The following is a 12,611-nucleotide window of genomic DNA, read 5'->3' on the forward strand; positions in this document are numbered from 1 at the left end:
AATTCAACCAGCTGCCATGATCACTGAGTGTAAGTCATGTATGTATGTTAAATACAGAGAGCGCTAAGCTCATTTTTTGGTCTACGTATTTACAGCATCTGAATACACGTCAAAACAGAACTGTGAACCTTTAGGCCTCTGGTACATTCACCATAAGTTTAAGAAAAGGAAGATTTAAGTTATGGAATTGCAGTGCCAGTGCTCTAAGAAGTTGATAGAGAGTCAATGTATCCCACATTACCATCTACTTTTTCCCAATACATCTCCAATAACAGCAGAAAATTGAATTTCACCATAGTTCATGTGCAAGAGAAGGCTATCCCAACAGTGCCAGCAATATTGGATTTCAAAACAACATACAACAGCTGCACTGGGACACTTTTAGCAAAATGTATGGAGCTGACAGACAAACAGTGAAGACAGTAGACTTAACAGAAGAATATAGAGATTGTATCTGGCTGTCAGCCAGTGGAGAAAGAAAAACACCTGACAAAACAGAGTACATCAAACTCCCATCCCATCAAGGGTGCATTACTACTGATCTCAGGTGGAGGCTGACAGCTTGGTCTCAGTGTATTTTTACAATTCTAGTACTAATCAACAGAACTCCTGTCACTGAACTTGTCCATCGTTAGGTCAGGCATGCATCTCACAGGAATTGTTAACTATAGCTGATACTGCCTGAGGGCAGTGGGGTGGAGTAGGTGCTATCTCAGGTCCTTCCATGCTGTTTCCTACTTGAGAAGGCTATTGATGCCCTACTTAGGCACTGTGATTTATTCTGTCATTGTGAAGGTCCTCCCAAGGTCATTAGCTCTGTCACTGAGAGTTAGATTATATCAATATTTTTCCCGCTAAGGATTATATTACATAACACACAGCCCCATTGAATTCAGTGATATTAGGGAACCAATATTAATGCTAAATCTGTGAAGCATGGAGTATCACAAAGGTATTCAGGCGACAAAAGCTAACAGTAATGTTTGTCAGTTACTCAGTTCCAACATTGTGTATGAAATTGTATTTATGAGTAGAACAATTCTCAAGATTTCTACATCCAATGAAGGACATAAACACCTACAAACTCAATGCTTTGATCAAAACAACTTCCACAGTCATAAATTAGGTATGCAAGCTACCTTCATGCTGCACTGGGAAAGTTGATGAGGTGGTGTGGAAACTTCAATAGAAGTAATCTTTTCTGGCTATGTTTTGCAGCAAAGACCTGATACTACTCTATTAGTTCATCAGGCACAAGCAGAAAACCATCTCCCAGGAACCTCCTACTGGTATTTGACCCATGATGGCCTGACCTCAATACTCTTTTCATAACAATTAGAAGTTGATCTCGTTGATATGCCTAAGAACTACTTTAAAGAAGGAAGTAAATGTGAAATACTGCCATTAACCATGCTTTAATTCAGGGAATGAAGTTATTTAGGAATTTTTCTCAAAACCAATTTAAATCCATTGACTAACTGCTCATCTATGATACCTATTTAGTCTGGGATCTTCCTAGGTTTTTAAAGGCAACAGGCACCTATGCCTCACTAAAAGTCAGTGGGATATTAGTTGCCAAGCCATTTATGTTGTTTAATGAGACACTGCTAAGCCTTTGTGCAACATTTGCAATGGCAACTTACTCTTACACGCAATTGATCATAGTAGGACTATCTGTAAGGGTATGGGCTAATAAGAAAGTACTGGAGACATTTAATTTGCCCTTGTACCATAGCACTAAAATGTCCAGTAGGGATCAATATGGCGAAACTGCTGTGAAATCTGTAATTTTGGAATTTTCCAATTCTGGCTCTGCATTTTTCTGTAAATTCACTATTTTATTTTAGAATAAACAAAGAAGCTTAATATCTTCTTTGAAATGTCTTGAAAAATAATTTATTCTACTTTAACAGATCATTAAGAGCCTGTGATATAGTTTAAAAAAAAAAAACAAAAAAACTTTTCATTAAAAACACATTCAAAATAAGATCTTGCTGGAGTTCCTGCCTTGAATCAAAACGTCTCCTGACAAATCATTCTTAATCACAGTTCACTACACTGAAGAGTATTTTCCAGAGGTTTATGGTGAGCTACATTAAAAAAAAATAATACTAATAAAATCATTTAAGTGAAGATTTAGCATATTCGGTATTCCATTCCACAACAGAAAAATAAAGTAGAAAATAGGTAATTAGATGTTCAGAGACTAATTCATAAAATAATACAAAAGTTGTCTAGAGATCTTGGAGGGTGGGAGTGGTATTTTTATTCTGACAGCAAATATTTCTAAAGGCAAAAAATAGAAAACAACTAAGTAAATACACAGCTTCAAATGCCATAGCAGTTTCATCAGCAAGGTGAGCAAGGGTCTAGAGCACCTCTCCTATGAAGAGTGGCTGAGAGAGCTGGGAGTGTTCAGCCTGGAGGAGATTATGGTTATAGAGGATCTTATCAAGGTATACTTAAAGGCAGGGTGCAAAGAGGATGGAGCCAGGCTCTTCTCAGTGGTGCCCAGTGCCAGGAAAAGAGGCAATGGGCACCAACTGAACCACAAGAGGTTCCATCCGACCATCAGGAAGCACTTATTTACTGTGAAGCTGATGGAACACCGGAACAGGTTGCCCGGAGAGGTTTTTAAGATCTCCCCCCACAGACATCTTCAAAAACTACCTGGACACATGCCTGGGCAACCTGCTGTAGGTGTCCCTTCTTGAGCTGGGATTTTGACCAGAGGACCTCCAGAGGTCCCTTTCAGCATCAGCCATTCTGTGGTTCTGCGATTCTCCTAAGCATTCTACCTTTATTATTGCTTTTCAATACACAATATTTTACTCGTCTAAAGCTGCTCATCACATTGCAGTAAACATGATTATTTTCAGCTCTGTCACCTTCTCTCTCACTTATTCCTCATACTGTTCTTATGTGAATTCATTCAGGTCAGACTTCTCACAGCGCTGCCTCTAAATAACTTGCACAGCAGTTGGGTAATCCTTTAATAGAAGAATAAACTGGTGCATATTGATCTCTACTCCTTCCAGTAATTAAAATTAATTAGTTTTTCCATCTAAGACAAATATAATAGTTGGGACTGTACATATAAGGAAAGAATCCGAAATAATAAAATACTTAGAACCACACTGTGTCCTTTTCATCATCCAACTACTATGTATAACAAAATCATTTGTGAGCATAAAGTTACTGTCAGAAGATGTGCTTTGTGATGCAGACTTATCCTTGGTAGGTCAGTGAAGGAGCTTCCAGTAAAAAAGCTTCCACCTGATAAACTTATTTCTCTTATAACAACTAATCTCTCTGCATTTTCTCTGAAATTTCTAATTTCTGTTAGAAAATTGGGTAGCAATGATGGAGCTAAACCTACAGTCCAGAGAGCAGAACACACTTGCACGTTAGGGTCATGTAGGTATCCTATGAATTAGGGAGTTTTCAAAGAAGTCAGACTGTAGTTGCTGAGTTTGAGTGAAAACTGAATGATTTAGTTAACTGAATTAGTTAGTCTGAGGCTCTGATCTCAGTGCATGTTAAATGTTTGCTTGTTACAAAGAAAACATTATGTGTTGTAAGTATAGTATTTTGCTCGAATTTGCAAATTGTGACAAGCTATTTGAACAGATGTCTTTCATAAATACAACTTTCTGACTCCTACTCTTAAGTATTCAACAAAAAAAAGGGTAGAATAGGTGGTAGAATTCTATTCTTCTGCTTTGGATAAAATGGGTTACTACAGGGCACCAACTGTGAATGTTTGGTGTTTGACTGCTGTGTTCATTATTGTTCAAACATGCTTGAAACACCAGCAAAGTTCCATGACTGTTTCATATTTCTAGGCATTACCTGTGTGGAGCTCTCTTCTGAGGCTGTTTCAGACCTGAAAATTATTCTGCTAGGCAATGTTGGGTTGGAGTTGCCTCTCCTCAACATCCCTTACCACCTTAATTAAAAAGCTATAATTGTCCAATGAAAATATTCTATAGTCCTTTTTCTTCATAGTAACTGGCTATAGGTAGTCTCAGGTATCTCCCTGTTACTCAAAATGTCCTTGTAACTCAGAAGAAATTCTTGCCAAAAAAAACCACAGATCTGAACTTCGGTAGTCTTTTGCTAAGAAAAGACATTGTCAATGTAATTTATATTCTTGGCTGACTCGCAGAAGAAGCTGATTGTAGAATTCAAAGGCTACAGTTTACTACTGCATCCCTGTTTCAATGATGTGCAGCTCAGACAGTTTATTCAAGTATTTAAGAAAATGGGGAAGAGGTAGCACAAGATGACACACTGCTCATAATATGGATTCCAAGAATGTTTCAGCTCACCCAGCTACATTTGGGCAACAGCTAGGCTCCAGTCAACAGCATTTAGAAGGTTATTGTCAACCCAAATAATAAAAGCAGGTACCTCTAATTAGCTTGGTAACTGTCTTGGTTCCACTGAATAAACTGATTCATTTTATTGACATGGGAACCTAGACATACTGGTCAGACACGAACTTCTACATTTTAAGCATCAAAATTAAGGAAAGGTGAATCCCCTTAGTGCAGAGTGAGATGAATCCTATCCCCAATGCCCAAACCCAATATTCATATCATATTCCTAACCACACTGCTTTGAGTTGCTTAGGAGCCTGTGGATCCTAATCACAATTTTACACACACAGACATGCACAATATGGCACACAACAGTTTCAGTGATATCGTCAGCACTCAAATATACTACAAACCTCATGGTAAAATTCATCTTCCATCACTGCAGTATGTCCAAAATACAGCTGCTCTTACGCTCTGTGCTTCCACTCTGAAGAAGCTTCGTGCAGTAAGAGCAGAAAAGGTAGTTATAGTTAGGTATAAAGGTAGTTTTAAAGGTAGTCATTCCTTCTGTCCCACTTCCCATGCATTAACTCCCATGTAAGCAGTAGTATAACCCACTGAATGGGGACTACCTTATCAAGTGAAACCAGGAAAATCAGCGTGTGCCCAGTCCTCTCCACACTATTATATCTTACGGCTACATAGACTGTGAACTGTTGTGTAATGCCTTACAAGGCACTGAAAACAGTGGCTCCTCTTCTAATATAAAGCTTCAAGTACTATAATAATGTTTTAATTTGCTTCTCTCTCTTCAAGAAAGTGTAAAGATTTTCCTCTAAATCTCAGACATTCTGCTGCATTAAAAAAGTGACTCATAAAGAATTTCATTTGACCTTTCTCTGCAAAACACATTTTCCTTTTGGATTAAACATTCTTTTCTTGATTGTACTTTCTTTAATCCAAATGCTTCAAAAATACCAAAACACAAGAGGGAGATTCTTGTGATATATCATAAAGCCAAATGCTATTTTACTTCATACTACAAAAAGAGAACTTTCTTATCTTAGAAGATATTATCATTTGCTTTTCCCATAAGCAAAGAGACTACTTTAGAACACAACAGTTAGAATATTGAATCTTACTGATTCAGCAAAACCCATTTAGCTGTACTCAGTTCAGCAGTAATAAAAATATATTATCCTTCTTTAACAGGAAACAAATTTGTAATTGTCTTTTAAAAAACAAACAAAAAAAAAACAGTAGTTTAGTAATTATTCTACAGGTTCACAATAAAGTCTGTCATTTAAAAAATGTCTGCCTTTCCTTCCTGTGTTACATTATTTTTTTTCCCCTTTAGACACATGGTAAGGGATAGACTTGAGCTATGAATGCATTTCATATCAGCAATTCACCTAGATCTTTGACTAAGAACCCCACTTTGTATCATTTTTAGAGATTTTACACTTTAGAAATTGAGGCTACAGTTTACAAAGACAGAAATCTTAAACTATTTTCTACAATCTGTATTTTGTCACAAAAAAATAAGTAAGTAGAGAGCCTTGCACCCACTGCTAATTATAGTGGGGTTGAGATGAAAATTTTAAGACATTTAATCATGGCCATGTAGAATTACTGACGTTGCATTAATTGTGTTAAGTACCTATCTAATAAACCAGAGTTACTATCCACTTAGCTCTACAAAGAGCAAAATCAATTTTAAATTAGTTTATGTAATATAATAACTTACAATAAAACAACTGAACACAAAGAACAATGCAGATACCCATCTGCCTTGCTGTCTTTCCCATGCAATGAAAACAGCTGATGAATTCCAATAAAATTTGAACTCTGATTTCTAAATTAATCACAAGCCTCTTAGTTTCATGCAGTCCATTCAGTACCAGGCTCTCACTGGCTAATATGATCCACACATACAACTATGATTCATGAAGCAAAGAGAAAAATATAATTCACATGAATATGAGGAAGTACATACTGTGACAATGGAAATGAGATAAGTGATATATTAAAACAGAGACCATGAAGAAAAATCAGAATTATTTTCACTCTAGAATAGAATGGTTTCCTCCTAAGCAATATGGGACACATGGATGACTACTGCACAATTGTTTAGATAAGAATTCAGATAGGTGCATAACAGGGAGTAACTCTATAGGCACGGAGGTGCACAACATGAACACATGGTCTTTCCCATCTCTTTCATTCTCTGATTCCTTAACTTTTATAATAGGATTTTATACATACATATATATATATATATATATATACACACACACATATATATATTATTATGACCAAAGAAGGCTAACAAAGAAAGGCTACATCGTTACCACAAGTTGTGCTTGCAGGACATCTGTACTCACCCCTCATCATCCATTTTGTAACTCGCACATTTCCTTCTTTATTTGGATGTCATATTGTTTGACAGATTCCTCCCTCCCAAATCAGTTCTGTTTTCCTCAGTTTTCTCCAGTTCTGTTCTCTTCTTTCTCCAGAGTCTAGTTTTATTTTCAGAGTATCATTTCTAAGGAGCATGTGATACACAGACATGACTATTTGATGTTCAAGTGCAACAGTAAGTCAGGTCAGGACAGAATGGCAGGAACAGAAAGATATTTTGTTGACCAGTTTCTCCCAGTCTCCCTCTCCCTCTGTCTGTTCACATGCAGAGAGAACACAGGTGACACTTATGGAGGAAGATTTAAGAAAATACCTTGTTTCTATTAACGTTGTGTTCTACCTGTGATGTAGTGTTTTATCTACACAGCATCTGAAATACCAAGTTCAAATACCACTACGGACATATAAAATTATGTGCGCAGTTTATTTTCTTCAGCCACTGTCCCCCCAAAAAATCTTGTGCTACTTCTGCAACACTATCTGCAATATCTAATTCTTTTCATTTCTTTCAAATAACTTCAATTAAAAAAAACTTCAGTGATTGAACAGAGTCAGATTCTGAAATGGAAGAAAATTAACAGGGAAATGGTCAGATTTACTATGCTTTCTTTTAATTCTTCCAGCTACCTGTTAAGAACGAAAATTTGTTTTTGTTGAGAGCCCATAGTTTTTTAAAATCACTCTCTTAAAATAAGAAAATGACCAGAAAAGACATTGCTTTTCTGTTCTCTATTACCTTAAAAGTCTTGTTCATTCACTATCACTAGATAAAATTCCATTTTTATTCTGAAATTCTGTTGAAAAGTACTTTTGTCAAAAAAAAAAAAATCCATGTGTTTCAAATAAATACATTTTAAGGGCTCTTACTACTGAGTTAAACTTTTTTCTAGGCCAAAGCATTTGATTATTGCAATTAAAAATTTAACACTTGATATTAACAATCACCTCTCTAGCAAAAGTTCATTGTATTTTCAAAATATATATTTTTTAGCCAAAAATTAGAGACAATAATATATTTCTGACTATATCTGCCTATTAGTAGGACTCTGCAACTTTCAAACCTCCAACAAGGAGGTCAGAGAAAAGATTTTTGAGATTTCATTATGACTATTATCATTGTTAGTGATAAATATGCAGTTTGATTTACTAAAAAAAGTAAAAAAAATACTGTCAACTTATTACGGAGCTAACTTATAAGAAGAGGATTAAGTATACGGACTTTCAGCAGCAACTAGGAGCTCTGGTCACTGACCAAAACTGTGCTATGCAACTTGCTGTAAAAACAGAGCAAAAAGACTTTTCCAACTGTAAAATTAGCAGGAAACAGGAAAAACATAGATCTTTTTGCAGAGCACAAAGATCACCTCTGCTTAGAAACAAGATAGTAAATTTAGTGCATCCACTTAATGTATTTGTAAAAGGACACCCTTTATGCCAGTGACTGTATAGTCCAACACCCAATCTAATCTTTAAAGGTCCCTTCCAACCCAAACTATTTTATGACTCTATTACTATGTAATAAATAACAGGAACTTTCACACTTTTGCAAAGGGACCCATCTTCAAAACAGATAGATACACAAAGACAAGCATTCCCTTGATCTAACATCTAAAGCACAAAGATAATTTAGCCCCAACAGGCTGTTCCATGTTTTAGTACTTCTTCACACTGTAAGGTTTATTAGGATTCCAGCAGTAAGTATCTTTTCTTTCCTAATGGAACATAAAATTTTACTACTTATGTATTTCTTTCTTGAAATATTTATAGTGCACCATTTGGTTTGTGATTCATTTTCATTAAAGTTCTTTTAAAACTGAATACTTTGATTTTTCTGGATCTGACTCCTGTAGTTCCCAGCTCAGGTCTGCAGGTCAACAAGTGTCTGGTGCCAGCTGGCTTTGTACTGAGACTTCACATAGGTTGGCACCTGCATCTGCATTAAAAAAGCAGGGTGATACCCTAGGCTTCTGACTCAGACTAAGAAGTAGGAACTGCTTTTTCATTTCTGACTATGTGAGAATTTCATGGCATGTGGCCATTTCGAAAAAAAAAATACATATATATATATATATATATATATATATAGCTTAAAGTGAATTTTTTGTATGATGATGTCAGCATAAATTTTATTTTGGTGTGATTGAATCACATGACTGGATACTAAGCCATGTTTCCCATTCAATTTTTTGGAAGTTTGTTAAAAGCTATGATAAAAATTAAGTAAACAAGTTTTCTCAGCAATTCAATAAGATGTTGTTCTCCAGGCTTAACAGCTACTATGGAAAGACTAAAAGTCAAAAACCCAGGAAACATCCAGCTTTTAAATATTTTTCAAGTGAGGTACAAGGATAATTATTCTGCCATAAATCCCTGTTACACATCACATTTTCTCATTTGCAGGTTGAACTTTGTGTTTTATCTTATCCTCCAGCTCTTCATGTCCAACATTAAGCTTTAATAAAAGCACCCACATTCCTGAAATGCCTTAACTCTATCCACTCTTGTATCATAGAATCATAGAATATCCTGAGTTGGAAGGGACCCTTAAGGATCATCAAGTATCATATTTGCCTTTACCTCACCTATATTTGTAACTAATTATTCCCCTAAAACTTACTGTTTTGCATCTTTCTCATCTTCTAGTTTTGTAATATTAACAGTTAAAGTGTATTTCCTTTCTAATTCTCTGAGAGCTAAAGTTTACACTTTAGACAGATTCTACAGTTTAAGCGTTGAGGTGGATAATGTGACCATTTGTCTGAGCCTCGAGATATTAGGTAATAATCTGGAAACATGACTTCTAATCAAATTCTTTAGTTTCATTTAAAAGTAAATGGAATACATTCTTGCCCTTCTACATAAAAGTTTCAATATTGATTATATTCATCTGGCACCTTGACTAATATCATGCTCTGCTTATAATGCAATATTAACATACAAAAATATTCTTACCCTGATTTGGTAATTGTATAGTTTATTCTCACTTTGGCAAGAAGCACTTCTAGCACCGTACTTGCTTCAGATTATTTTTATTTATTAGACTTTAATAAAATCTACAAAAGGGTACACTGATTTATAGTGCTTTCAAAGAGCAACATAGCCTAGTCTCTCACTGAATTTTGGTATGTTTAATTAGGAATTTATATGACCTCCTCTAAATCAGCCATATGGTTCTTACAGAAGCTTACTGTGCAGCAGTCCATATTGTACCTGATACTGTGGAAAAAAAAACTGTAGTTACTCTCCAGTGTTGCTGATGTAGTACTTTTCATAGGCACAGCAAGTTGAAAGGATTTAAACGATACTGAACAAGTAGTTAACAGAAGGAATTATTAATGTTTGTGTTTCCCCCTCAAGGGGAAGGAAGTACAAATGACTTGGGTGATTAACCTTTTCAGGAAGTGATCAACTCATTTCCTTGGATTTGATTTAAAGTGGAAGCCCACCTGAGTCACAGAATCACAGAATCACAGAATTTCTAGGTTGGAAGAGTCTTCCAGTAGCCCTTAATAAGATAAACTTTTATATGTCATTATCTCAATTACTATTCTGAGGTAGTTCTACACATGCCCTTACATTCCTTTAACAGACGTAAGAACCTGTTTTCCATGAATAGTCATGTATTGTTTGGTCATAATTGCTGAGGCTCAGGAATAGTTGGGCATTAAGACCACATGAAGTTCAGATCTTGGAATCCCATATAACTGATGTGTGTGCACATAGAAGCTTTCATTTCAAAGTATATCTGGTACATGCTTTTGGTCTTATATTGCCTAAAAGTGTATAGTAAATGCACTCTGCTTTTTTTTTTTCAGTGCAAAGATATACTTGCACCTTAAGACTGTGAAGACTGTGAATCCTGTAAAAATAAAACTATACTTAAAACAAAAACAATAGATTCAATTACTTTTTACAAAGATTTTTTTTTTTTTTTGTAAGATCAGCAATGATATCAAATTCCCAAGAATAACTTGAATAAATAAAAAAGAGCTTCACGAGGGAAAGGCAAATGTTAATTTTAATTGAGAACTGAAAAAATGATTATGAGAGCTGGACTTTGACATTTTTTTCCCTTCTGATGATACTTCAAAGACTGATTTGCTAAAACTATGATGCCCGGATAAAAATGGAATTATATACCTAGCTTATGTACAGTTTTTTTCATTGCTGGAGAACAAAAACCTCTGTTTTTTACAGAAGGTTCCTGCTGCCACCCAGGAACGAAGGATTCAGTCTCACAGTGAGGTAGTAGAAAGGAAGTAGCATTGGAAGTTCCATCCCTGTCAGCTGGACGGAAACCTAAGAAGGAAGATATGCTCACTGAGGAGAAACTAGCATATGGAATCAAATCAGCGTAGAGTAGCTCTGGCTATGCTTTTATACTGCAAGTTTTACAAAGCGTTATAATCCAACAACTCATCTTTGAATGTGTTCTACAGAATCACAAACTTATTTTCATAGGAATAATATGTTTGCAGCATATACTCATTCAAATATATGGCATACACAAAGCACAAGATTGCAGCTATGCTAATCCAGTAACACAGAAATTCAGCTAGAAGTAGAATAGAATTAGTGGTTCCATAAAATACAGAAAAATGAAGACTAGAATTGGCAGCTATTCTACTCTGTGATTGATATTCTATGTTATAGCATCTTGTTGGCACATAAATAACTGCTCTGACAATGGCAGTGCAGAATTTATCCTGCATTGATAACTTTAGCCATCTACTTTAGATCATAATATATCAAAATTTGCAAATACAGAGCCACCAGAAAAAATGATCTTGTTGGAATGTCACCTTCCTACTCAGCTGCTCTTATCTCTGCTTTGTATTCCAAATCTCATCTCTTTACTTTAATGTCAAAACAATACATTATTTTATTGCATGAGCCTTGAAGAGCCTATGAGAAAGTGAGCTATGTTCTCTTTTCTCTCACCAAACATTGGCAGGCATATAAACTGCATGGCAGGTATTAAGAATAAGAAGAGCTCCACTGAAGTTGGTAATGTCTGATGATTTATACCCACTGAGAATCTGACCTGGATTACCAATTGCAGAATCATTCCTGTCCTTATTTATAGTTCTGCAACCTCACTGCAAAATGAACTTTACAGGTGTAGCTTAGGCTCTAACTGAGCTTATGGAATATTTATGGATGGTGATGATGCACGAAAAGAAAAGGATTTTGCTTGGCTTTCACTTCCACCTGAGCTTTCATTTGGACGAACAACGCTTGTTCACTAACATCAATTCTTGTAGTAGAATTTTTAGGAATCTTCCACTGAAACAATGGATTTCAATACAGGAAACATAATCTCATGCATCTTTACTATGCAGCCATACCTTTCATTTGTTTTTAGATACATTTTTAAGCAACTATTTAAAGCAGTCTTAAGGAACTCTCATAACTTTAGAAGCCTATAGTTAAACATTCCAACAAGAGGTCCTCTAACTAATATTAAAACCAGTGAAGAGTGAAAAGCTGTTTTCTACCTTAATTATACAGAGCAGCTTTTATTGTCAGTAAAAGCAAACATACCTGCAACATCTTCAGTATATGCAGTGAATAAGTGTACTACCACTATTATGTTCATCCATGTTCAATTTGAATTCATAGTGAAATAAGTGAAGCGTAAGGCTGCTGGCATTATCCGAAATGAAGCATCATAAGCAGAGGACAGAGAGCTTGTTCAGTCTAGCAAGAAAAAGGCCAGAAGAATCCTGGATGTCTGCAGGAAGGCTCAACACGTAAGATAGCTATGTGAACTAAAAGAAAATGTGAGCATAATAGCAAATGGTTCTTAATTGGCAATCAATAAATTTAGCCTGGAAACTGTGAGATGTTTTAACACGCAAGTTCTGT

The 12,611-nt window shown here is 35.6% G+C and overlaps 1 long non-coding RNA gene across 1 annotated transcript; it reads right to left on the reverse strand.

The window, feature by feature from the left end:
* Positions 1–3,412: 3,412 nt before the first annotated feature.
* LOC140003059 (uncharacterized) lies at positions 3,413–12,402 on the reverse strand. The gene is made up of 4 exons (XR_011811008.1): positions 12,288–12,402; positions 10,884–11,042; positions 6,707–6,867; positions 3,413–4,818 (listed from the first exon to the last, which is right to left on the reverse strand). It is a non-coding gene; the product is annotated as an uncharacterized lncRNA (long non-coding RNA).
* Positions 12,403–12,611: the final 209 nt, after the last annotated feature.

This window comes from Anas platyrhynchos, chromosome 8, assembly GCF_047663525.1.
Source record: "Anas platyrhynchos isolate ZD024472 breed Pekin duck chromosome 8, IASCAAS_PekinDuck_T2T, whole genome shotgun sequence".
In the NCBI taxonomy this organism is placed as follows: domain Eukaryota; kingdom Metazoa; phylum Chordata; class Aves; order Anseriformes; family Anatidae; genus Anas; species Anas platyrhynchos.